The sequence below is a fragment of the Delphinapterus leucas genome, chromosome 6, assembly GCF_059928025.1.
Source record: "Delphinapterus leucas isolate spDelLeu-1000000601 "Yukka" chromosome 6, BTC_Dleu_Yukka2, whole genome shotgun sequence".
NCBI lineage: Eukaryota > Metazoa > Chordata > Mammalia > Artiodactyla > Monodontidae > Delphinapterus > Delphinapterus leucas.
The window spans coordinates 109735001-109762797 of NC_143134.1; the positions used below are offsets into that span (position 1 = coordinate 109735001).

Below are 27797 nucleotides of genomic sequence, written 5' to 3' on the forward strand. Positions count from 1 at the left end.
AAAGAGATATAAAGGCTATTAAGGTTTTCAGTGAGTGGCACTGCAAACACATTACAAATAATTTATGACTGTTTGAGATTTAAAATAACACTGGGGGGGTCTCAAACCCCTAAGCAGGAAAGAAGCTGAGAAAGATGCCCAGCCACCGAATAGGGCCTATTCTCCAATGCCCACTTTCTGATGTGGCCAAAGGAGGTTAATGGAAATGGAAGAATCTCATTTCCATTAGCAGGAAATGAACCATGAGAGGACCGTGGACCACAGAAAACAAAGGAAGAGGGGCCCCACCCAGGAAACAGAATAGGACACTAATCTGGGAACATCTTCTACCTTCAGAGGAGAACTTACCACATCTCTCCAGCAGATTTCAGAAGTGCCATAGAACAACTATTGTGTCTCCATTGGCAGCATTTATTGTGGTAATTCTGTGCATGTTCTTCTGTTGTATATATGGGCTGATAACATGTCTTTTTAATTCAGTTTTTTAGTTCAGATCTCTGGATCGAAAGGAACTATCTCTGGACCTGATGAAGAAGCAGCAGGGAACCACTCAGTTATCTGCACTTCAAGCTGATCACAGTGAGTGGATGAGTTGTCTTGAGTTCTTGAGTTGAGCTCTTGAGTTGCCTCTCTTGGTGGTTTGGGAATGAATATGTTTTTTGTTTTCTTTTTTTAATTTAATTTAATTTATTTTTTTATACAGCATGTTCTTATTAGTCATCCATTTTATAGACATCAGAGATATCTCACACCAGTCAGAATGGCCATCATCAAAAAATCTAGAAACAATAAATGCTGGAGAGGGTGTGGAGAAAAGGGAACACTCTTGCACTGTTAGTGGGAATGTAAATTGATACAGCCACTATGGAGAACAGTATGGAGGTTCCTTAAAAAACTAAAAATAGAACTACCATATGACCCAGCAATCCCACTGATAGGCATATACCCTGAGAAAACCATAATTCAAAAAGAGTCATGTACCACAATGCTCATTGCAGCTCTATTTACAATAGCCAGGATATGGAAGCAACCTAAGTGTCCATCGACAGATGAATGGATAAAGAAGATGTGGCACATATATACAATGGAATATTACTCAGCCATAAAAGGAAAGGAAACTGAGTTATTTGTAGTGAGGTGGATGGACCTAGAGTCTGTCATACAGAGTGAAGTAAGTCAGAAAGAGAAAAACAAATACTGTATGCTAACACATATACATGGAATTAAAAAAAAAAAAAAGTCATGAAGAACCTAGGGGTAAGATGGGAATAAAGACAGACCTACTAGAGAATGGACTTGAGGATATGGGGAGGGGGAAGGGTAAGCTGTGACAAAGTGAGAGAGTGGAATGGACATATATACACTACCAAATGTAAAATACATAGTTAGTGGGAAGCAGCTGTGTAGCACAGGGAGATCAGCTAGGTGGTTTGTGACCACCTAGAGGGGTGGGATAGGGAGGGTGGGAGGGAGGGAGATGGAAGAGGGAAGAGATATGAGAACATATGTATATGTAGAACTGATTCACTTTGTTATAAAGCAGAAACTAACACACCATTGTAAAGCAGTTATACTCCAATAAAGATGTTAAAAAAATTTTTATAGACATCAGTATGTACATGTCAGTCCCAGTCGCCCAATTCAGCACACCACCATCCCCACCCCACCGCGGCTTTCCCCCCTTAGTGTCCATATGTTTGTTCTCTACATCTCTCAACTTCTGCCCTGCAAACCGGTTCATCTGTACCATTTTTCTAGGTTCCATGTACATGTGAAAATATACGATATTTGTTTTTCTCTTTCTGACTTACTTCACCCTGTATGACAGTCTTTAGATCCATCCACGTCTCAACAAATGACTCAATTTCGTTCCTTCTTATGGCTGAGTAATATTCCATTGTATATATGTACCACATCTTCTTTATCCATTCGTCTGTCGATGGACATTTAGGTTGCTTCCAGGACCTGCCTATTGTAAATAGTGCTGCAATGAATATTGGGGTGCATGTGTCTTTTTGAATTACGGTTTTCTCTGGGTATATGCCCATCAGTGGGATTGCTGGATCATATGGTAGTTCTATTTGTAGTTTTTTAAGGAACCTCCATACTGTTCTCCATAGTGGTTGTATCAATTTACATTCCCACCAACAGTGCAAGAGGGTTCTCTTTTCTCCACACCCTCTCCAGCATTTGTTGCTTGTAGATTTTCTGATGATGCCCATTCTAACTGGTGTGAGGTGATACCTCACTGTAGTTTTGATTTGCATTTCTCTAATGATTAGTGATGTTGAGCAGCTTTTCATGTGCTTCCTGGCCATCCATATGTCTTCTTTGGAGAAATGTCTATATAGGTCTTCTGCCCATTTTTGGATTAGGTTGTTTGTTTCTTTAATATTGAGCTGCATGAGCTGTTTATATATTTTGAGGATTAATCCTTTGTCAGTTGATTCATTTGCAAATATTATCTCCCATTCTGAGGACTGTCTTTTCATCTTGTTTATGGTTTCCTTTGCTGTGAAAAAGCTTTTAAGTTTCATTAGGTCCCATTTGTTTATTTTTGTTTTTATTTCCATTACTCTAGGAGGTGGGTCAAAAAAGATCTTGCTGTGATTTATGTCAAAGAGTGTTGTTCCTCTGTTTTCCTGTAAGAGTTTTATAGTGTCCAGTCTTACATTTAGGTCTCTAATCCATTTGGAGTTTATTTTTGTGTATGGTGTTAGGGAGTGTTCTAATTTCATTCTTTTACATGTAGCTGTCCAGTTTTCCCAGCACCACTTATTGAAGAGACTGTCTTTTCTCCATTGTATATCCTTGACTCCTTTGTCATAGATTAGTTGACCAAGAAGTGCATGGGTTTATCTCTGGGCTTTCTATCTTATTCCATTGATCTATGTGTCTCTTTTTGTGCCAGTACCATATTGTCCTGATTACTGTAGCTTTATAGTATACTCTGAAGTTAGGAAGTCTAATTCTTCCAGCTTCATTTTTTTCCCTCAAGACTTCTTTGGCTATACGGGGTCTTTTGTGTCTCCATACAAATTTTAAGATTTTTTGTTCTAGTTCCATAAAAAATGCCATTGGTAATTTGATAAGGATTGCATTTAATCTGTAGATTGCTTTGGGTAGTATAGTCATTTTCACAATATTGTTTCTTCTAATCCAAGAACATTGTATATCTCTCCATCTGTTGTTATCATCTTTAATTTCTTTCATCAGTGTCTTATAGTTTTCTGCATACAGGTCTCTTGTCTCCCTAGGTAGGTTTATTCCTAGGTATTTTATTCTTTTTGTTGCAATGGTCAATGGGAGTGTTTCCTTAATTTCTTTTCCAGATTTTTCATCATTAGTGTATAGGAATGCAAGAGATTTCTGTGCATTAATTTTGTATCCTTCAACTTTACCACATTCATTGATTAGCTCTAGTAGTTTTCTGGTGGCATTTTTAGGATTCTCTATGTATAGTATCATGTCATCTGCACACAGTGACAGTTTTACTTCTTCTTTTACAATTTTTATTCCTTTTATTTCTTTTTCTTCTCTGATTGCCATGGCTAGGACTTCCAAAACTATGTTGAATAATAGTGGTGTGAGTGGGCTTCCTTGGCTTGTTCCTGATCTTAGAGGAAATGCTTTCAGTTTTTCACCATTGAGAATGATGCTTGCTGTGGGTTTGTCGTATATGGCCTTTATTATGTTGAGGTAGGTTCCCTCTATGCCCACTTTCTGGAGAGTTTTTATCATAAATGCATGTTGAATTTTGTCAAAAGCTTTTTCTGCATCTATTGAGATGATCATATGGTTTTTATTCTTCAGTTTGTTAATATGGTGTGTCACACTGATTGATTTGTGTATATTGAAGAATCCTTGCATCCCTGGGGTAAATCCCACTTGATCATGGTGTATGATCCTTTTATTGTGTTGTTGGATTCTGTTTGCTAGTATTTTGTTGAGAATTTTTACCTCTATATTCATGAGTGATAGTGGTCTGTAATTGTCTTTTTTTATAGTATCTTTGTCTGGTATTGGTATCAGGGTGATGGTGGCCTCATAGAATGAGTTTGGGAGAGTTCCTTCCTCTGCAATTTTTTGGAAGAGTTTGAGAAGGATGGGTGTTAACTCTCCTCTAAATGTTTGATAGAATTCACCTGTGAAGCCATCTGGTCCTGGACTTTTGTTTGTTGGAAGATTTTTAATCACAGTTTCAATTTCAGTACTTGTGAATGATCTGTTCATATTTTCTATTTCTTCCTGATTCAGTCTTGGAAGGTTATACCTTTCTAAGAATTTGTTCATTTCTTCCAGGTTGTCCATTTTATTGGCATAGAGTTGCTTGCAGTAGCCTCTTAGGATGCTTTGTATTTCTGCGGTGTCTATTGTAACTTCTCCTTTTTCATTTCTAATTTTATTGATTTGAGTCCTCTCCCTCTTTTTCTTGATGAGTCTGGCTAATGTCTGGCTATCAATTTTGTTTATCTTCTCAAAGAACCAGCTTTTAGTTTTATTGATCTTTGCTATTGTTTTCTTTGTTTCTATTTCATTTATTTCTGTTCTGATCTTTATGATTTCTTTCCTTCTGCTAACTTGGGGTTTTCTTTGTTCTTCTTTCTCTAGTTCCTTTGGGGGTAAGGTTAGATTGTTTATTTGAGATTTTTCTTGTGTCTTGAGGTAGGCTTGTATAGCTATAAACTTCCCTCTTAGAACTGCTTTCGCTGCATCCCATAGGTTTTGGATCGTCGTGTTTTCATTGACTTTTGTCTCTAGGTATTTTTTGATTTCCTCTTTGCTTTCTTCAGTGATCTCTTGGTTATTTAGTGACATATGTTTAGCCTCCGTGTGTTTGTGTTTTTTACATTTTTTTCCCTGTAATTCATTTCTAGTCTCATAGCGTTGTGGTCAGAAAAGATGCTTGATATGATTTCAATTTTCATAAATTTACTGAGGCTTGATTTGTGACGCAAGATGTGATCTATCCTGGAGAATGTTCTGTGTTCACTTGAGAAGAAAGTGTAATCTGCTATTTTTGGATGGAATGTCCTATAAATATCAATGAAATCTATCTGGTCTATTGTGTCATTTAAAGCTTCTGTTTCCTTATTTATTTTCACTTTGCATGATCTGTCCATCGGTGTAAGTGAGGTGTTAAAGTCCCCCACTATTATTGTGTTACTGTTGATTTCCTTTTTTATAGCTGTTAGCAGTTGCCTCATGTATGGAGGTGCTCCTATGTTGGGTGCATATATATTTATAATTGTTATATCTTCTTCTTGGATTGATCACTTGATCATTATGTAGTGTCCTTCCTTGTCTCTTGTAACATTCTTTATTTTAAAGTCTATTGTATCTGATATGAGTATTGCTATTGCAGCTTTCTTTTCATTTCCATTTGCATGGAATATCTTTTTCCATCCCCTCATTTTCATCTGTATGTGTCCCTAGGTGTGAAGTGATTCTCTTGTAGACAGCATATATATGGGTCTTGTTTTTGTATCCATTCAGCAAGCCTGTGTCTTTTGGTTAGAGCATTTAATCCATTCATGTTTAAGGTAATTATCAATATATATGTTTCTATGACCATTTTCTTAATTGTTTTGGGTTCGTTTTTGTAGGTTCTTTTCTTCTCTTGTGTTTCCCACTTCGAGAAGTTCCTTTAGCATTTCTTGGATAGCTGGTTTGGTGGTGCTGAATTCTCTTAGCTTTTGCTTGTCTGTAAAGCTTTTGATTTCTCCATCGAATCTGAATGAGATCCTTGCCGGATAGAGTAATCTTGGTTGTAGGTTCTTCCCTTTCATCACTTTAAGTATATCATGCCACTCCGTTCTGACTTGTAGAGTTTCTGCTGAGCAATCAGCTGTTAACCTTATGGGAGTTCCCTTGTATGTTATTTGTCATTTTTCCCTTGCTGCTTTCAATAATTTTTCTTTGTCTTTAATTTTTGCCAATTTGATTACTATGTGTCTCGGCATGTTTCTCCTTGGGTTTATCCTGTATGGGACTTGCTGCACTTCCTGGACTTGGATGGCTATTTCCTTTCCCATGTTAGGGAAGTTTTTGACTATAATCTCTTCAAATATTTTCTCTGGTCCTTTCTCTCTCTCTTCTCCTTCTGGGACCCCTATAATGCTAATGTTGTTGCGTTTAGTGTTGTCCCAGAGGTCTCTTAGGCTGTCTTCATTTCTTTTCATTCATTTTTCTTTATTCTGTTCTGCAGCAGTGAATTGAACCATTCTGTCTTTTAGGTCACTTATCCGTTCTTCTGCTTCAGTTATTCTGCTATTGATTCCTTCTAGTGTAGTTTTCATTTCAGTTATTGTATTGTTCATCTCTGTTTGTTCTTTAATTCTTCTAGGTCTTTGTTAAACACTTATTGCATCTTCTCAATCTTTGCCTCCATTCTTTTTCCGAGGTCCTGGATCATCTTCACTATCATTATTCTGAATTCTTTTTCTGGAAGGTTGCCTATCTCCACTTCATTTAGTTGTTTTTCTCGGGTTTTATCTTGTTCCTTCATCTGGTACATAGCCCTCTGCCTTTTCATCTTGTCTATCTTTCTGTAAATGTGGTTTTTTGTTCCACGGGCTGCAGGATTGTAGTTCTTCTTGCTTCTGCTGTCTGCCCTCTGGTGGATGAGGCTATCTAAGAGGCTTGTGTATGTTTCCTGATGGGAGGGACTGGTGGTGGGTAGAGCTGAGTGTTGCTCTGGTGGGCAGAGCTCAGTAAAACTTTAATCCACTTGTCTGCTGATGGGTGGGGCTGGGTTCCCTCCCTGTTGGTTGTTTGGCCTGAGGCAATCCAACACTGGAGCCTACCTGGGCTCTTTGGTGGGGCTAGTGACAGACTCTGGGAGGGCTTATGCCAAGGACAAGGAGTACTTCCCTGAACTTCTGCTGCCAGTGTCCTTGTCCCCATGGTGAGCCACAGCCACCCCCCGCCTCTGCAGGAGACCCTCCAGCATTATCAGGTAGGTCTGGTTCAGTCTCCCCTGGGGTCACTGCTCCTTGCCCTGGGTCCCGATGTGCACACTACTTTGTGTGTACCCTCCAAGAGTGGAGTCTCTGTTTCCCGCAGTCCTGTTGAAGTGCTGCAATCAAATCTCACTAACTTTCAATGTCTGATTCTCTGGGACTTCCTCCTCCCATTGCAGGACCCCCAGGTTGGGAAGCCCGACATGGGGTTCTGAACCTTCACTCCAGTGGGTGGACTTCTGTGGTATAAATGTTCTCCAGTCTGTGAGTCACCCACCCAGCAGTTATGGGATTTGATTTTACTGTGATTGTGCCCCTCCTACCATCTCATTGTGGCTTCTCCTATGTCTTTGGATGTGGGGTATCTTTTTTGGTGAGTTCCAGTGTCTTCCTGTCGATGATTGTCCAGCAGCTTGTTGTGATTCTGGTGTTCTCGCAAGAGGGAGTGAGAGCACGTCCTTCTACTCTGCCGTCTTGGTTCCTCTCTATCGGAATGAATAAGTTTTATAAGCAGGAAAAAGAAAGAAACTTTTGCCACTAGAAAAGCAGACTATAGTAGTTATCAAGTCTGTTCAAAAATATTCTTAAAGAAATATTCCAGATTTTCTCCCTTCTTGGCACATGGAAAAATCTTACTTTCCTACTCCTTTGAGTTAGACATCGGTGGGTAACTGAATTTGACCAAAAAATTGTGAACAGATGTGCTGTGTGTCATTTTGAGGTGGAAGCATTTAATTACCAGGCCAGCGTCAGGCCTTGCAGTGTTGTGGTAATCCCGGAAGCATGTGTAGGGCTGTGTTCTCCATCAGCCAGGCTCTCTAATTGACTATAATGAGCAGAACACCTTGCTGACCTGAGGTGGACATGTGGTGTGAAAGGATTTAATCTCTGTTATTTTCAGACTCTGAAAGTTGGTGGCTGTTCATTGCACACTATAACATACCTACCCTGGCTTGATCGTGGCCATGAATTCATGTCGTCTGACTCCACATATGCTTTTCCTACCACTGTAGAATGGCCTTTAAGTTATAAGATAGGGCTTTTCTGGTCAACCAATATTATTTATCATTTGACCCTGAACCCTGGACTAGCAGCTGGCTATTCTCTGAGGTTATGGGCATTCCTATCATGAAGACTAGAATGATTGCAAAACATTTATCCCCTTGCTTGTCACCATGGGCAACTAGCACTGCCCTTCCTCTTGAGTCATTTACAAGTAATAGAAAACCAACCAGAGGCCAAAACTTCAGCAGAATTGCATCCTACCTGGCTCCTCCAAGTCCTATCACTTTGATGAAGTACACACAAATTCACATCATTACTTCCTGGTTTCCTCATCCATTAAGTGAGATAATGAGAATAGACCTGACCATCCCACTGTGGTGCTGTCCTGAGTACCAGCTGCAGTTAGGTATGAACTTAGTCATAAACTCAAGTGTACTCTAGATCTCTTGGGTGAGGAGACATATATTCTCATGCTTCTTGCCATATGCACAACCATATCTGTTGCTCTAAGATTTCATGAAAGGAGAAGTTAGCTCTTCCTCACAAAAATATGCTATATGAATGCACCCAATAATAAAAATTATTTCATCAAAGCAAGCTAAGATCCTTTCTGGTTTTAGCCTTAATGTAAAGATTCTCCAATGACATGGCATATTTTTTGCCTTTCGCTTAGTCAAGTAAAGATAATTGTGGTTGGTAATTGTTTGATAATTCAGCTTATTGTTATTAAGGACCTGCTATGCACTCGGTCTTGTGCTGGGGATACACAGGGAGGGTCTCTCTAGGAGAGTGACATTTAAGTGAGAGATTATGAGTGAGGAAGTTAACCAAGCAGGGGGGAAAGGAGCATTCCAAGCACAGAGTAGCCTGTGCAAAGCCTATGTATGGTATGCAGCTCTCAACTCCTTTGGGAATTTGAAATAAGGCCAGTTGGGAGGATATGGCAAGAACAAGTGTGAAAGCGACTGGGGTGAAGACACAGGCAGAGACAGTTTATCCCAGACACTGTAAATGCTGACAAAAATTTTTAAAACTGTGTTACGACAATGGACCATTCAGGAGTTATTGATGCTCTTATAGTGCCCAAGTTCCATTGGTTTGAAAATTATGGAATCTTAGAAATTCAAAGGCTTGTGCCTATACCCTACCCTGCTCGTCATTCAAGAATCTTTTCTATATCAAATTGGAATCCCCATAAAACTGTTCAGTTACCAGATTTATTGAGGGTCTTCTACATGTCAGACACTGCAAAGAGCTGGAGGTATAGATATGCCTCTTAAGTTACAGGGGTCCAGTGGTACACAATGAGAATAAGAATGTTTAAAAAAGGAGAAGAAAAATTCCTGTGTTTGTGCACACCCCTTAAACAATCATTTTGCTTTCTCTAAGTGGGAGAAAGCAAAACTGTGAATTTTAAAATTCACAAGTTAAAAAATGTGTTTAATAAATAATCCATGGGAGTCAAAGGGATAAATACATTGAGTTCCTTAGAGAATGATAGAAACAGGCTAGATGACACAATATAAGGAGTAGCCCTCATGACTCTCCTGACAAAATTCCTTTAAAAAGCATACGAGCAGAAAGAGTGAAAAAGGAGAACGGAAAGCTTGCTGCAGTTGCAGAATTTTTTTTTTTTTTTTTTGTGGTACGCGGGCCTCTCACTGCTGTGGCCTCTCCCGCTGCGGAGCACAGGCTTCAGACGCACAGGCCCAGTGGCCATGGCTCACGGGCCTAGCCACTCCGTGGCATGTGGGATCCTCCTGGACTGGGGCACGAACCCGCGTCCCCTGCATCGGCAGGCGGACTCCCAACCACTGCGCCACCTGGGAAGCCCCCAGTTGCAGAATTTTAAGAGATTTATTTAACATTCTCTGGGCATAGTTCTAAAATATTCATGATGTTGGACATAATTGTCATTTTATTGTCCACTGTGTGTCAATGAAGTGTCGTTTTTTCACTGCAGCTTATATCACTTCTCCGGCAATTGGAAAGTGCAAATGATTATAAACAGAGAAGTCTGAAGTGGTGAAGAATTTGTTTTGTGAATCTTATAGTGAAACTTTGAAATCTGAATGCTGTACTCAGGGAATGACTGAGAACTAAATGGTCACATTTCTCTATACAAAACACAGTGGTCCCTTTACAGCCGTCACATTTAAAGGAACATTGAACTAGTGATTAAAGGGTTCAGGAAATATCCTAGTGAAGATTGAATAGCAACGAAATTGCTATTTCCAGTCTAGAAATGACTGTTGTCCTGTGTTGTTTTAGAAGACTCCATTAGTATCAATGAGTGGAAGTTGCAAGGAAGCTGATTCTGTTCCAACTCAAAGAGAAACATCCTGTAGAATTCAACTTTCCACGAGAAATTGTTAGGAATTGGTGGTATGTTAGCAGAGAGATGCTGTAAAAGAGCTTTATACACAGTGCAGGACAGAAGACGAGAAACCCTCCAGGGGACAGTTTGGCATCATGGAAACTACCTGTGTTTTGATTTCAACCAGATCTGGATTCAAGTCTTTTTTTTTTTATTTTTTTAGTGCCATTTCAGCCCATAGGTGCATAGCCTTAGCACCTGCATCCCTGCCCTAGGGATTCAGCTATTTCTGCCTTAGCATTCCATTTGACTTCTGAACTGGCAACTGAGAGTTTTGTTTGGCATCTACAAAGCATGTCTAAATTATTCCTCTGAATTCCACAGGGATTTCCATAAATAAGAGTCCCATATGAAGCCATGTTTTTAGTTTTTTAATTTTATTATTATTTTTTTTTACATAGCAGGTTCTTATTAGTTATCCATTTTATACATATTAGTGTATATATGTCAATCCCAATCTCCCAGTTCATCCTACCACCACCACCCACGCCGGATTCAAATCTTAACATTCCCAATTTACTGGCTGGCTGGATATTATGGTTCACTTAACTTTCTGAGCTTCATCTTTCCTCACCTGAAAATAGAGATAATCTACTCAGAGTTGCAGTTGAGATTAAATGAGATGATATATGTAAAATTCCTAACAGATGTCCATCAAATAATAAATGTTTTATAAAAAATTCTGGGAAAGTGAGGCTCATAGGCAGGTAGTGCAGTTCTTGCCACATAGTAGGTGTTCAACAAATGTTAGACTGTCTATCTTCCCATATCATTCATGAGAGATTGTCTCTCATTTCTGAAAGCTCCCAGGCTTGTGTTTACTTTTCACATCTAGAAAATGCATTCAGGTGAGAGTGGTTTCTTTGCCTTCCTGGTTTTAATGCTTAAACTCTGTTTTCTCAACCCTATCCATGCTTATTTCTCAACCCTATCTATGGAATGAGTCTCTCTTCATGTCTTAGGTTTGTGTGAGTGTGTGTGTGTATGTGTGTGTGTGTGTGTGTGTGTTTTATCCATCTTTAAAACTCAGGAGAACTTCAAAAGCAGATGAAAATGCAACATTCTTCTTGATCCTTGCCCCAATTTAAATTAAAAGCGGAAACTAGTGATATTAAATCCAAAAAGAGCTTTGGATTAGTCAGTCCAGTTTATTTTCATTTGGTGGCGAGAGGGGCAGGTACATTTTTATAGCATTAGTTTTATTTCCCTTTGTTGAAAAGAAATGCAGCTTCAGTTACAGTGGTAACTGTGGCTGTCAAAAATGACACATGGAACTGAAAATGACCTCATGTAGCTATCAGCCTTAAAATTCCCTCTGTTAACTTATTTTCTCCATCCTATCTTTATTCCTTCTCTTTTGCTGGTCATTGTCTTTACTAATACATCTAACTAGGATTTTGTGATACAAATGGAAATGTAATAATTCAGAAGACCCAAGTGTAAACGCTGGGCCAGATCAATAATTTCTATTAACCAGTTTTGGGAATTCATGGGGTCAGTAAACAACACTCTTTTCTTCTACCCTTGCCAAAGCAAATATTTCTGCAGGGGAGGCTTTGAATTGTATAGTTTGATTTATGACTGGCTAGATTTGTTAGTCAGAATAAACTAGGTTATAACATGCTGTGTAACAAACACCACCAACATTTCAATGGACTAAAAAAAAGGTTTAATTTCAGCTTGCATTGCATTTTCAACAATGGGTGGCAGGGGATTTCCACTGCTCGGATTTCCGAGCTTCCACTGAAAGAGGTGCAGGTTCGATTCCTGGTTAGGGAACTAAGATCCTGCATGCTGCGTGGCATGGCTGAAAAAAACAATGGACAGGAGAGGGGGGTTCTGCACACAGTAGGTCTTCAGAGGCCCCACCTAATGTTGAAATATGAAGACAAATTCAATAGATGGCGATCAACATATCACTGTTATAACTTACAGGAGCTGCATTGAAGTATGTGGATTAAATGTGTATTCACAGTGGTCTTTTTCACGTTTAACCCTGCCTTATCTCAGGTAATTGGATCATCTCTCAGCCAATAGTGAATAAAGTGTGGATATTTAACATTTATGAAGTGATTTTACTTGTATCCTCCCATCTGAATAGGGCTGCACAATTCTGGGAGGTGAACAAGGCAGGGAATGTTGTATTCATTTTACAGAACAGGAGATCATAACTAATACTATTGTAGCACTTTGCAATTTTCAAAACCTGTTCACATACATCACCTCAATTAATCCTCACAATCTGAAGAGAAGGAGAAGCGGAGAGGAGAAGAAAGTGTGGGAAGAAGGAGGGGGTGGAGAACTATAAATATGTTTCATTTGAGAACTCAAATCCCTTCAGTGAGTTTAACTGAATTACCTCCTTGTTCAAGAAGAATCTCCATTCCCATGGAATCATGTCTCTAAGATGGAACTTTCTCTTGAATGACTCACGGCCTTTCTCTAGCCTCTTTACTCCTTTAGGAAGGAGTGGCTTATTTAATTGGTGAATTTTGGAGAAGAATTGGAGAATGCTTACCCTCAGTCTTTCCTAAAATTACTGCTGGATCTGCCTGCATGTTGGCCTGCTGTCACTGGCGAGCTTGCCATTGCAAACTTCTGTGGGAAAGCTTGGAGTTTTTCAGTTTGGTTTATGACTGCTTGGATTTATCAGTAAGGATTTGCTAGGCTATGCTGGGTAACAAACACCACCAACACTTCAGTGGATTAAGGAAACGGTTTAATTCCTGCTTGTATTTGCACAAGGGTGGCCAGAAGCCCAACCTGATACAGGCTTAATCTCAACATTTTCCAGTATAATTACCAAGGCAGAAAAATTAAATGTGTCAAATCACATGCTGGCTCATAAAGCTTCCATCTTTCAGTGACACATGGCACTCCCACTCACAGTTCATTAGCCAGAGCAAGTCGCTTGGCATGCCTAATTCTAAAGTGGGCAAAAAATGCAATCCTCCCACTTGCCTAGATAAATAAACTACTGCACATGTTTGGTGATCAGCACAAAGATTGCCATCATGGATTGGTGTAAAGTATACAATTCAGTAATTTTTAGTGTATTCACAGAATTGTGCATGCTCACCACAATCAATATTAGAACATTTTCATCACCCCCCCAAAAAACCCATAGCCATTAATCATCAATTCATATACTTTCGATTTAATAAAACTAATCAGAAAAAAGATAAACACTATATGTTATTTTCAAAACAATTAGATTTTATAAACCATATACTGTGCATTAAGTAAGAGGAAACATTTAGTTTCTTGAGTTAGAGAAGCAATTTCTAGGTCCTCAAGAGAGAGTTGAGCATGAAGGTGTGTGTCTTATTTTTTTCATAGATTAGAAGTCTTCTGCCATTGTGTCTTTTGGCTCTTCCAAGTTATTTTCTGCTTCTGTTTTCCCCTAAAACAGTACTTTGTACTCATATTTTGCTTCTAATCCTCCATATTATTTCTTATTTAGTCCTCTTTATCACATTCCAATATTAAACAATGAGCATGGTAGATTAAATGCATTTATACAATGCCTAATAGAAAAATTAACATTAATACTATCACCCTATATATGCCATCATATATTTACATAAATGCCATCACACAACTTGGTTCATTTTAACTTCACAGTAAGTCTGTAAGTTACCTAGAATTATGTGAGTTTTACAAATGAGAAAATAACACTCAATGGTAGGTAGGACCTAAAACCAGGTTTACTGATTCCATGCCCAAGGGTCTTCCTCATAACGCTTTTAGTGTATCATTCCTTGTGGAACTGCTAGAGAAAAAGGCAAGACTGATAACCAGCAGTACCTATCTGCATCCCAACAATAAATAGACTGAAATTGTTCAGTGTTCGTTTCTCTTTAGGTCCAAAGTGACTGACTGATGGGGATCATTGATTTTTTTGTCCAGGAACACTGAGAGAATTCTGAGAGTAGAAATGATGTGATCAGAGCAGAGCCAGAGATCATGAGAAACTTCACATCAAGGCACATAAACAAGATGTTGGTGGGAACATTAAGGCAGGTGGGTAAGGCACCAGGATGGCATAGATCGAAAGAGAATATGGAGTTAAGAAATGGTAACAAGCCAGAAAGATGGTTGAATTATAGAAACTTTCCTGAAGCCATCTTTTGTTTTGTTTTTGAGTCTCTGGTTGCAGTTGGAAGCCACCTGGAAACACACAAGTTGTGGGAAAGGAAGGAGATACCAGTATGCATATTTTGTGCCTTTTGTAACAATATAATAAGACTACTGCTATGTATTGATTGCCTATTTTGTGCCAGAATCAATGAGGGCACTTACATACATTTTCTGATACAATCCTCGTGGAATGGGCAGTCATTCCCATTCTAGATGGCAGAAGGTGGTGACTCAAGAGGTAATACAGGACTGGAACCCAGATTTTCAAAAATCAAAACCTTATTGCTTCAAAAAGATATCAGTCACTTCTTTTTGACTGTACTCCGGATATTCTGTTTTTATATACTATACACCATTAAAAAATAACAGTAACCCTCAGCTTTTACATACATAGTCCTTTTAGAACTTAGAGTTTTATCTCATTTAATCATTACACAAACCTTATAAAGTGAGTATCTTGGTAGGAATGCGGAGTCTTGGGCCACACCCTAGACATACTGAATTAGAATCTACATTTTAACAAAATCCCTAGGTGATCTGTATTCACATTAACATTCAAGAAACACTGAATTAGGTAATATCAATCATCTTTTACAAATCAAAATCCTGAAAAACAGAGTTTCTGGACTTGGATTGTAAAGGTCTTCTCAAGTTTTGTCAAGGCAATTAGACAGTGTGGACAGAAAATGTCAAGGAGGTGCTAAACATTACCAGCTCTCTGTTTTATCAAGCTCACTCTAGCAGCAGAGGGAGAAATCTGCTTGGGGACAGAGTATCTCAAGTTTCTTAATAGAAGCCTAATCTAGAACAGGGGGGAAATGAAGAGCTTAAGTTTACTCCCCGATGTGGGGGAAAATATCAGTTCATTCTAAAGAGAGCCTCTGGTCACAGGAAAATTCTGTTACATGTGAATTCCAGCATCCATTTTTCAAGATAGCCGTTATTTCATATACCAAGCATTAGTTTAACTAAAAATAGTTAAAACAGAATTCCTTCGCCTGAGGAACATTCTTACAAATTCAAGGAGGATGTTCCTTGAAGAATGTTCTTCTACCACATGATAATAATACAGGTGGAATAAATCATATATAGGAAAGGCTTAATATCCAGAATCTCTTGCCTTCACTATAGTCTGTTATTATATCAATATTTTTTCATCGTTTCTTGTTTTCTTCTTCTGCATTGCCACCCCCCTAACCCTCATTCACTCTTCTGACCTCTGTCTGTACACAGGATGTTACATAACCCTTCCCTTGTCTGGTGGCCAACCAAACACCAATGCCATTTCTTTATAATAATACAGTCTGAAACTTCAAAAGGAGGAGAAGTAACAAAAGATTTCTGAACAGTTAAAAACTGGTACCTCAATATCTGTGTAGTGATGTCTACACATTTTCTTCATAGGAAGGGAAATCCTCAGGTCCTCTTTATTCTTACTTTGCTTTTAAGTAAACATATTCATGTTTCTGGGTTTTGTTGTTGCTGTTATAGAGGGTAAGTAGGGCCAGTACATTTTAAAGGCAGTTTTAGGCAAAGACACAATGAAAGCAGTAGGAGGGGCAGCTCAGGGTGTGCAGCTAAGGGAAGAAAGTGAGAAATCACACGAAACAAACAGAACCAGGGAATGATAGCAGAACTTACAATATTCAGAACCTTCTAGAGGGAGATGGTAGTGATTCGGTATGCACATGCGTGTTCCTGATGACGATTCTGTCTCATGAAGTGGTGGTTCAGTTATGTGCAAATACTATGCAATTAGTTCTTTAAAAAAGGAAGTTAGTAAAATAACTTACAGAAGCTACTCTCTAAAATGTCAAATTAAAATTTAAAAACCATTTTTGATCTTTAGATGTTTGTATTTTAGTTATGTGGAGACAAATTTCTGAGTAGCATATCCTCATCTTCAGACATATTAAGTGGGAAACCATCACCTCCTTTCTCGAGCACTCCAGAATTTTCAGTCTTTCTACAATATGTATTTTAATTTATCATCAGAGGAACCATTTGTGATTGACAGAATAGATAAGAATGTATTCATTTTACTGATGAAGAAACTGAGGCTAAGAAAGTTGACAGATGTAAAAACACTAAACATGTGGGAGCTATTATCATCTAATATTTGCCCAGACTACTACTTATCATATCAGCAACCTAGTATCACTTTTTCTATCTCTCTGTTTCTGTCAATAAATCTCTCAAAAACAAGTAAGCCTTTGGAAATGTGGTTGGATGACAATAATTAAATGATTGAATTACTATAGTAATATATGAAGAGAATTATTTTTAATGAAATGAATTTATTTTATTCATTGTGTTGTTGTAGTTTAGAAAAGATTTGGGGGGTGGAAATATCTGTTCATTAAATATTTATGGACAATCAACCATGGGTATTATGTTTGGAGATACACAAATGAGAAGATAAAACTTCTGGCCTCCAGTACCTTATAGATTAGATCTATGGTTCTAAACAGGGGTTATTTTATGCCCTACGGGAAATCTGGCAATATCTGGAGACACTTTTGATTGGCATAATGGGGTGGTGGGATGGTGTTGGTGTCCCTGGTATCTAGTGAGTATAGGCCAGGGGTTGTTAAACATCCTACAAGGCAGAGGACAGCCCCCCATGACAAAGAATTATTAGGTCCAAAATGTCAGTAGTCCCCAAGATGAGAAATCCCAGCTTAGATCAAAAAGGCAAAGAATTAGAAAACAATAATGGTCCAAAACAGAACACTATAAGAACCTAAATAAATAACTAAATCTGGTTGGGCAGGATAGGGAAGTTTCATGGGGACAGTGTCTGTGGACTGTCTAAAGTAATGGTTACAAATGAAGACATCATAGGAAAATGTATACTAAAGATCTAGAATCTAAATTGGGGACCAATGTTTCTCAAAGGGGCTTTCAGGGAATACTAGGGTATGTGGGGCACTAGGAGTATGAAGAGAGGTATTATACATACACACACACTCACACACACACACACACTCACACACACACACACACACACACAAATACACACGTGAATTTCTTTGATCAAAGATTGAGCAAAGCTAACTTAACGAAAGTCAAACGAGATCCTTTGCTGTAAGACTTCTTAGAGCCTTAAGATGTGACTTTCTAAGAAGGGGATATGGTATTCAGCATTTCCGAAATATATTTTACCAGATAATTGATTGGTATTGCATGGATCACAGCTTTGAAAAACAGTGTCTTAGATAACAGGAGGTCATTTTAGGAGATTATGCAGGGGAAGTAGTCTGAGCACATTTTGGGTTTTGGAGGATAAGTGGTAACTGTGGGGAATGAGCTGGGAAAGAGAGATGGGTGCCAGAGATTCCAGTTAGCAGATTATCACAATTGTTTTTGGAAAATGATCAGAGTCCTGTCAAGGCTGTGGCTCAGAGGATGGTTTGGAAGGACTGGAATTCATAGCTTAACCAAACATGAGGGCTCTCATCAAGATGTAATACTCTTTATGCCTCACCTCATGCCCTTACTTTCTCCTTTTATTTTGTCTATGGCAGAATGTCCATCCATTAGCAAAATTATAGCATAAAAGATGTACTCCTCAAGTATATGCTAGGTTTGGGATTTCAACCTACAATGGATTGCAGCTAAGACTGTACCAGGCACAATTCTCATCCACTAAGCATTGGAGTAAAGCCAGTATCTATCTACAAAGTAAGGGCAGGTGGCCTTTACGAACTGCAGCCTTGCATGTTTGTGCAACGCAATCTTCAGCTTCTAGGGCCCCCTAAATGGTGGAAAGTTTGGCAGCTCACGTCTCACTGAGCTCCTTGCTATACGAAGAGCTCCAAAGTTACTGAATAGTCCGCACTGAACCATAAATTACAGGGTAGTTATTTCTTAGTTATTTAGCAGTTACAGTGCAATTAGTTCCACTTAATGTCAACTTTTGCCAATACGTCTTCCATTAGCCTGAAAATTATAGCTTGGTTCTATAACAGCCGTAATATTCAAGCAGCTTCCAGACTCCAGCCTGCATCTGGGAGGGGAAAGCAGGGAGGAAATTGCTAGGAAGACGGAGTTGATTTGTATATGTATGTACGATCCTCCTCCCTAATTCAGAAACCATCCACTGACAAACTCACAGCCCCCTTCTGCATCAGTGATTGAGCAAGAGGGTCAAAGCAATACAATGCCCACAGCTGGCAGGTGTGGTGTGGCTTATGGAAGATAGGAATAAATTTGTCAGCGCTGAAATTCCAGATCTGATGAGGTGAAATCCAGCCTGTGCCACTCCCTGGTTATAGAGAAAGCTTGGATTAGTTCAGGTTTGTTACTTGGTTCAGAGTTTGCCAGCATACCATTGCATTTGCTAGACCACTTTCTCACCAAAGGTACAAGGGAATCACACAAACCAGACTTTCTTTGCTTTTATCCCATATTTAGATAGCCCATATAATTTTCAGTTTACAGGATACGATTTTAAAGAAACATGGCTCAGTATTTAACGTATATACCTGGATTCATCCATACAATGGAATGATGTTTTACAAAGTAGTAATTTTAGAGGAATCTCTTGGCTTAATCCTTCAGAATACTTTTGGGTTTTTTACTAAAAACCCAGTTATAGTACCTGTTTACTGAGCACATACTATATGCCAGGTATGATGCTAATCATTTTGTTTGAGTTTCTCATTTCATCATCAAAACAACCTCATAAGGTTTATATTTCACAATTTATCTCTTTTTATAGATAAGGACTCTAAGTACCAGAGATTAGTAATTTACCCATGGAGTAGTGTTTGAACCCAAGTCTTCTGGAATCCAAAACCCATACTACTTATAATAAGCTACTTATTAATATTTATTGGTAACCATACAAGAGGAGCCAGGAACTGGGGCAAGAAAATGATCTTAGGGTAGAAATGGAAGGAGAAAGAGGCTCCAAAATGAAATATTTGTCTGACTTATTTCACTTAGCATAATACCCTCCAAGTCCATCCATGCTGTTGCAAATGGCAAAATTACATTCTTATTTCTGGCTGAGTATAGTCTGCTGTGTGTGTATATCTATCTATCTATCTATCTATATCTATCTATATCTATATGTATATCACATATTCTTTGCCCATTCAACTGTAGATGGACAGTTAGGCTGCTTCCACATCTTGGCAATTATAAATAATGCTGCTATGAAGGTTGGGGTGAGTGGATCTTTTTGAATTAGTGTTGTTTTTTTGCGTTTTTCTTTTTTTGATATATACCCAGGAGTGGAATTGCTGAGTCATAAGTCAGACAGAGAAAGACAAGTACTGTGTGATATCAGTTATATGTGTAATCTAAAAAATAAAACAAACTATTGAATACGACAAAAAGGAAATGGGCACACGAATACAGAGAACAAACTAGTGGGGAGATGGAAGGGGGTAGGGGCAAGGTAGGGGTAGGGGATTAACAGGTACAAACTATTATGTGTAAAGTAAATAAGCTGTAATGATATATTGTATAGCACAGGGAATAGAACTAATATTTTATAATAACTATAAAGAGTATAACCTTGGGCTTCCCTGGTGGCGCAGTGGTTGAGAGTCTGCCTGCTGATGCAGGGGACACGGGTTCGTGCCCCGGTCCAGGAAGATCCCACATGCCACGGAGCGGCTGGGCCTGTGAGCTATGGCCGCTGGGCCTGTGCGTCTGGAGCCTGTGCTCCGCAACAGGAGAGGCCACAACAGTGAGAGGCCCACGTACCGCAAAAAAAAAAAAAAAGAGTATAACCTTTAAAAATTGTAAATCACTGTGTTGTACCCTGTAACATATATAATATTGTACATCAACTATACCTCAATAAAAAGAAGTATTTTAAAAAGAGAAGACAAAATAACATTTTTGCTTGTGCATGTGTGGGCATGCATGCAGTGCAATTTATAAACTGACTCTGAAAGTGTTCACCAACAGGACATCTGTTTGAATGATGCCAGCTTTGTTTTTAGCATATGTGACTTCTGACATACAGGGTCAGCAAGAGCCTGAATTTATCTGTTCTGCTTTCCTTTGCTTGTGTGTCCCTTGGGACCCTTATGCCATCCTGCCTTGAATTAGAACTGATTGTATATATTTGCTGCCTTCTACTTATCTTTGAGGGCAGAGGCTAAATTTTCTTCATCTCCCCTTGCCCACCACAGCACATGCACTTAGTAGGGCAATACACACAGTGACAAAAGACCCAGGCTCTGCATGACCATAATGACTTCTGTAAATCTCAGTTCTCTAGTTGGAAAAATGGGGTTAATGACATTAGCTTATTTCGGAGGGGTTTGTTAATGTTAAATTGATCCATCCATATAAAAGACTTAGAAAAGTGTATGGCACAGAGTAAGCTCTCAATGAATGGGTAAAATTATCATTCATATATTATCATTTTGATAGCAGGGATATTAGCCTATCCAGGTATAAGAAGGAGAAGGGATAAAGGGAAATTTTTTAATGTTCTTGGTTGCCCAAAGAATTAAGAATAAATTAAACACAATACAAAATAAACCAGGCTCTAGTACATTGTGCACTCTTATCCCCTTCCTTTTCTCTTTCAGTAAAAGATGTGTGCCTCAATGGATTGTTTTTATACAAGGGCACATGGCATGAATCAATGCAGCTCACAGAGTGTATCACCCTAATGTCCGTCTCTGCAAGTGTCCAGAGCAGTGCTGGGTGACAGCCCCAGATTCCATCAGCAGGTTTGCAGAAGGGTGTAAGAATTACCCTCTTGGGCTCTCCATTGGACTTTATTGTTATTAATCACAATGCTACAGTCGTATGGCTGTGTTACATCCATTATCTCAGTGGCTCCAAAGACAGCCAATATGATCAATACAACTTTTGTTATTTCACCTTATTTATCTTCATGTCCTCAGGTGTCCAGACTGGTAGCTCATACATTTTGACAGTCAGTGAATATTTGTTGAATAAATGGGAAAAAAGGTCTGTGTTTAAGCAACAGAAGAAAATTATTCAAGAAATCTGTTGACCAATATTCATGATCATCTTCCCCTAGAGAGAAAAGATATTACTTGATAGGTACTGTGATTTGCAGCACCTTCAAACACTGTATTAAAATTAAGCGTGGCCACAAGCATCCAATCTCTTATGTGTAGTATCCAAAGTAGTGCAATTCATAGAAACAGAAAGTGAATGGTGAGTACTAAGTGCTTGAGGTAGGAGAAAAAGAAGAGCTGTTGTTCAAAGGGTATCGAGTTTCAGTTTTTTTAAATAAATTTATTTATTTTAGTTATTTATTTTTGGCTGCATTGGGTCTTTGTTGCTGCACGTGGGCTTCCTCTAGCTGTGGCGAGCAGGGGCCACTCTTTGTTGCAGTGTGCTGGCTTCTCATTGCGCTGGTTTCTCTTGTTGCAGAGCACAGGCTCTATGCACGTGGGCTTCAGTAGTTGTGGTACGCAGGCTCGGTAGTTGTGGCTCGCGGGCTCAGTTGTTCTGTGGCATGTGGGATCTTCCCAAACCAGGGATCGAACCCATGTCCCCTGCATTGGCAGGTGGATTCCTAACCACTGCGCCACCAGGGAAGTCCCTCAAGTTTCAGTTTTGCAAGATGAAACAGTTGCAGAGGTCTGTTTAACAACGGTGTAGGTAGGACACTACTAAACTGTACACTTCAAAATGGTTACAATGGCTGTGTTTTTTACTACAATAAGAAAAGGGAAAACATTAAGAATGACCTTTTGAATAACTTAAAACACAAGGTTAGGTACAAAAGGTAGGAATACCTCTTCTCCCACCACTGTTTTTATTTCTTAATGCCACAGATCCCCTCCACAGAGACAGCCATAGTTAATGAGTTCTGTTTCCTGCCTAAAACATGGGAGGTTTTTTTTTTGTTTCTTTCTTTTCTTTTAGACTAAAGGTAGATAAGTCAGTGGTTAACCAGAGAAAGAGAACCTGTGTGATACACACACACACACACGCGTATACATATGTGTATGTGTAGGGATTTACTACATGAAGTTGGCTTATGCACTTGTGGAGGCTGGCTAGACAAGCCCTAAGTCTGTAGGACAGGCAGTCAGGAAGGGAAGTCATTGGCGGACTGGGACCTACAATCAGGAGTTGAAACTCCTAGCACACAGGTAGTGCTCAGGAGGGAAGATTCGGAGAGAAGAGAGAGACTGCAGACCCTGAATATCTGCCTCAAAGGAGTGCTTAAGACTCCTTCTAAAGGCCTTCCAACTGATTAACTCAGGCCCACCTCGGATAATCTTGCTTTTGATGAACTAGAGGTCAAAATCTATGAAATCCTGTGTTTGACTGAATAACTGGGAGAAGATTTGAATATGCTACAAACTGACCACAGCTTCCTTTCTGCCCTCCAACTATCCTGAGACAGTTGGGTTAGGAGTCTCTTCCTAACCCAAAAATTATCACTAAGGGCATCCTGGGCACCATAGTTCAGACTAGCTAGGATGACACATCACAAAGCATCACGAGGTACCATACACTGCATGATATTAACACGTGGTCTTATATCAGATAGATTTACTACCCCGATACATAAAAGATATTTTCAAGGCATGCAAGATATTTTCAAGGCATGTGTGTAATATAATTTCTTCTATTGATGGACATGTAGGTTACTTCCAGGCATTCATCTTACTTCTAACAAAGCTTCAATGTTTACCTTGTGTATACATCTTTTCTTACATGTGCCAATATATTTGTAGAATACATTCCTAAGAGTGGCCATGTTGGGTCAAACCAACATGCTTTTCGTAATTTGTCAAGTATTGCTAAATTCCTCTCTAGAGAAGACCAGCAGCTTTTCTCCTTCCACCAAATATTAGACATTTCTTATACCTAAGATGGTCCTCCTTCCCTCTTGGTTCTCACCCAGCTCAATGCTGCCCTATTGTTTTCCAGGGAGACATGATCAGCCTTTCCATGAATCTAAGTTTCATCTTCTTGAACTTAACCCCTTCTCCATGAGTGCTTACAGCAAATACTGAGTCTAGTATCATACTTTACAACTCAGGCATGACAGCTATTACATGGTAAACCTCTGGAGAGTCACAGAAACCTGGGGTGAGACAACACCAAACAGAACCTATAGTATACCCAATGACACATATCTGTTCAGTTTGTCTACAAATTGTTCTTATAAACTTATGCAACCATTTTTAGACTTTGTAAAGCCACCTGTGCCCTATTTGATAAATTCTTTACACTTAAAATTTTCTAACACAATCTTACATCCTAATCAGAGATGGATTGTACAGCTAATGGTAAACGTAGCTCAAATGGTAGATTTAAGTGTTCAAAAAGGGTTTGAACTTAGAAAGTGCAGGGCACAGCCAACATGTGACAGGAAGAAGGAAGTAGTTTGGTTTTTAGCTTGTACCTTCACTTTTATTTAAAAACCTGTGTCTAGATCTGTTAGCAATTTAACAGTCCTCTCTTTTCAGGATGAATTCAGGGCCCTACTAATGAGGTGACCTCTGTTCGGCGAGGTACAGGACCAGTTGTTAAAGACTTAAAAAACGCCTGTGTACTTTCAGGAGAGCGAGGATGAACTGGCTCAGATGTTCTGAGTTCAAAGATCTGCAGCTGTTTGAAAACCCAGGGAATTGAATGGGAATAGAATTGTCCACATCAAACAAAAACTGTCCGTGGCTTTTGTGCCCAGTCTGATCCTTTGGTGTATCAAAGAAATCCTTTCCCTCCATGGACAAACTAACCCCATATAAATCAATAAAAGAAGAGGCAGAGATAAGAAAGTTTGCCAGATTCAAGCAAGTAGACAGAGCAAGGCCTGGGGAGGGTCTGAGGGAAAGTGCGTAGGGGAAGAATGAAGGAGGAATAGAGAAGGGGGGAGAAAACTGAGGCTGTTAAAGGGACAGAATCGGGCAGTGAAAATCATTGGTGAAAACGGGAGTTAATGAAAGAGAGGGAGAGAGAAGAGAGACAGAACAGGGAAAGACTGATGTGATTGAGGAAACGTAAGGGAAGGGGAGATGAAAAGAATTAAGCCATTAAGCCATTCGATATATTTTTACCAAGTATCTGTGACAGGTGCACGACTCTGAGAGTGAGCGCCTCCTGAAATGTTACGATCGAGGCATGTCACTCTCCTCCCTCCAGTCCTGCCCCTTGTACCTACTACACATCTGGCACTGTCCCAGGCCCTAGAGACACAGGGATGAACAAGCCAGGGCCCTGCTCCAAGGGGAGACGGCAGGACAGTCAAACAGGCAATTATGAACCAGTGAGATATGAACTACGAGAGGGAGCTCTCAGCGGGTTATGAGAACACAGAACAGGGACTTCACCTTGCCCAGGAGAAACTGAGGGTCAGGAGAGAAACTGCAGAAGTGAAAAGACAGGAAAGTTGGAGAAAGACTAACATTTTTTTGTTGCTGTTGCTGTTGATGAAAATGATGGCAATTATTGTAAGAGCCGGTGTTTATTTTCAAGGCACTGTATCTAATGTTATCTCTCTAGACCTAGGTTCTTCACAGATGCCATCTCATATCAACACAGATGGTTTACATATGACTTTTTATTGACCCATTTTGAAGATGAGTAAGTCGTGCATTTGAGGTTGAGGCAATTTCCCCAAGACCATCTGTGTCCATCTTATGCCCAAGACTGTGGTCTTTCCACTACATGAAGTTGTTGAAGAGATGAGAGGAGGGTAGAGAAGAATGTAATGAGAAGATGAGAGAGGATATGGGGTAAACAAAGAACAAAGAGAAGGAGGAGACAGAGGAGGGAAGATCTACAGAAGATGAGAGAGTGGGGAGCATGCAGGAGATGGAAGGGTAAAGGGGAAGGACATGTGATAAGGAGTGAATGTCCTTAGACAATGGAAGGTTCCTGGAAGAGAAATGATGGCAGTGAAGTAGGGGTCAGAGTGGGCGTGGATGACAAGGACAAACGTAAGAAAACTTCTGAAGGTCTGGAGTGTCTGATGTGGAAGAAATTGACAGAAAGGGACAGTGAGAGAGGGAGGGAGAAGGGACAGGATTGAGAGAATCCTAGAGTCAAACGGCAGCCAGAAAAAAGCTTCCTGATCTGACAAAACTGGCCCACTTGGGCACTGACCTTGGATTGCCCTGGCTCCACAGCAGCCAAAGTTTCCTCTACCCCTGACTGTCCCCACAACAGAGAGAAAAACACGCAGAGATGTGAGGCCAGGCATTGCTGTTTTTGTCTCTCTGGCCAGCGTTAGTGCTCTGAACACAAGTTGCCTTTCCCACAGTCGTTTGGCAAGGGATTCTGTCACGCTGAGGAGGGAGGAAAGAAGGAAAGACTGTGGGCTGTGGAGAGGCAGAATGAAAGGCAACGAGGAGAATCCTGGCTCCAGCTGGCTAGAGCTTAAGCAAATTTTCAAGACCAACTCTCTGATTGTATAGATGGGGAAACTGAGGCCCACAAAAGAGGAAAGTCCTGTCTAGATCACTCAGCGAGTTGACCCCAGACTTCTGCCCCGTGTGAACTCTGACACCCGTCTGTGATGGGCCGGGAAAGAAGAGACCCGGGGCGTGGGGACCTGGGTAATTAAAGCAGTGTGAAGGGCAAGGCTGCTCCTTCGCAGTTCCCAGCGGCTGCGCACTTGCCTGCAGGCACCTCACCTTCTGGGAGCTCAGGTTGTGAGACTGTGGAGCTGAGCAGGTGCTGCTATTTCTGTCCCACTCTTAGTCTATTTTCAACGGCAGGATGCAGTCTCCCTCAGCTACAGGAGGGACTCGTGAAAAGGTAGATCTGCTGTTACTTCATTCCCTCCTTCCCCCACTCAGGCTCCCCTTCTGCAAACCAAACCTCCAACTCAGGCTTATTCCTGCAGAGAAGGGGTGCTTCTACACCCCACCGGCTCTGGCTAGGACAATCTGCTTCCTGTCTAGAATGAGTCGCTCTGGCTTCTGCAGGAATAAGTAGGAGGTGACCTCTTATGACCTCCCTGTGAAGGCACCCCGGAGATCCCTTAAACTGACACCAATAAGCTTCCTAGCACAAAATTGGGGCCCAATGTACGTGTGCTGAGTCAATGAATGAATGAATGAATGAATGAATATTGAAGCATGCCTCCTCAATGAGGGAAAAGATTTTCCTGACATTTTATAGCAAGTGAATACAGTGCCAGAACTAGAAGGGATTCTGGCTCAGTGGGCAGGAAGAGGGCTTAAGGACCATCTAATATAGATTCTGGCTCAGTGGGCAGGAAGAGGGGTCAAGGACTGTCTAATATAGCTATAATAAACCATAAAGGCAGTGTTTCAACTAAGGTTTTTAGGCCCCATTCATGCTAGTGAGCTGGGAAGTAATCAAGAGAATCCAGGCATGAGAAGACCCCAGAGACAGAAAAGAGTAGAGAGCATGACTCTTTGGGTCAACCAAAGAGGTCAGTGTCATTGGAGTGAGGCAGGGCAGTGAGTATGGTAGGAAGCGTAGACTCTGCACTAAGCATGGAACCTCACATAGGCTCTAAGAAAGCCAACCCTATGGAGTAACCAAGCAGAATTTCTAAGAGAACCAAGAAGGACGCGAAACACGAGAAGAATGAAGCAGGAGGATGACAGACAGATGGAAAAGAGAGTGACTGACTGACTGTGGGTTCCTCCAGAATCATCAAATCACACACAAAGGGAATGGCCAATGGGACCAGTAAATGCACTTGACAGCGGTGAGAAGTTGTGTAGAAAGAAGGTATTTGGAAGAGCTGCTGATGTCAGATGTGCTATTTGAAGAAGGCTTTCAGCCTAAGAGGATGAGAAGGAAAGGGGGGTCAGTAGGCGGTGGGCTGGCCTGCTCTCCCGATCCAGTGGCAGGTGATGCCTCTGCTGAGTTACCTCTGAGCTTGAGTAGGAGACCATGATGGAACGGGAGGGGCTGAAATGGTCTCCCTCACAAGAGGAATCTTCTCCCAAATCAGCCTGAGTGTAAAAGAGCCAAAAGGTAATTCCAGAAGCGCTTGACTCCCTAAAGTAACTGTAGAAGAGTTAAATCGATACATGAGATGGCAGCAGATGGCTGGTTCATAGGGGGTAAGAGCTAGTGTGGTACAGTGAGCATTGGATAAATGTGCTCTGCTTCTAATGTCACAGTCCTCAGAGATTGCAGCCCTCCAAGGTGAGCTGGTGAGCCCCGAGGGAACTCAGGAAGGAAGGAATACCTGTCATCCAGCAGCCATCAGACTGCAGCCACACCCACTGGTGAGCCCTGAGGGAACTCAGGATGTGAAAACACAGGATACCGGCCCCAGATAGCTGAGGTGCATATCAAAGGAATGATTTCAGTGAGCCCAGATTCTTGCATCTTCCCATACACAGAAAAACACTAAATTC

At 40.3% G+C, this 27797-nt stretch overlaps 1 long non-coding RNA gene across 4 annotated transcripts in view; it reads left to right on the plus strand.

Moving 5' to 3' along the window:
• Window positions 1–6459: 6459 nt before the first annotated feature.
• The window catches only part of LOC111177276 (uncharacterized), a 178200-nt gene continuing 156862 nt past the window's right edge, over window positions 6460–27797 (plus strand). For 2 of the 4 annotated variants that reach the window (XR_016393629.1, XR_016393628.1), the window contains exon 1: window positions 6460–6958. This is a non-coding gene — a long non-coding RNA (uncharacterized LOC111177276). The remainder of the gene's footprint in view (window positions 6959–27797) is intronic. The other 2 variants (XR_016393630.1, XR_002645270.3) reach the window with 1 other exon arrangement.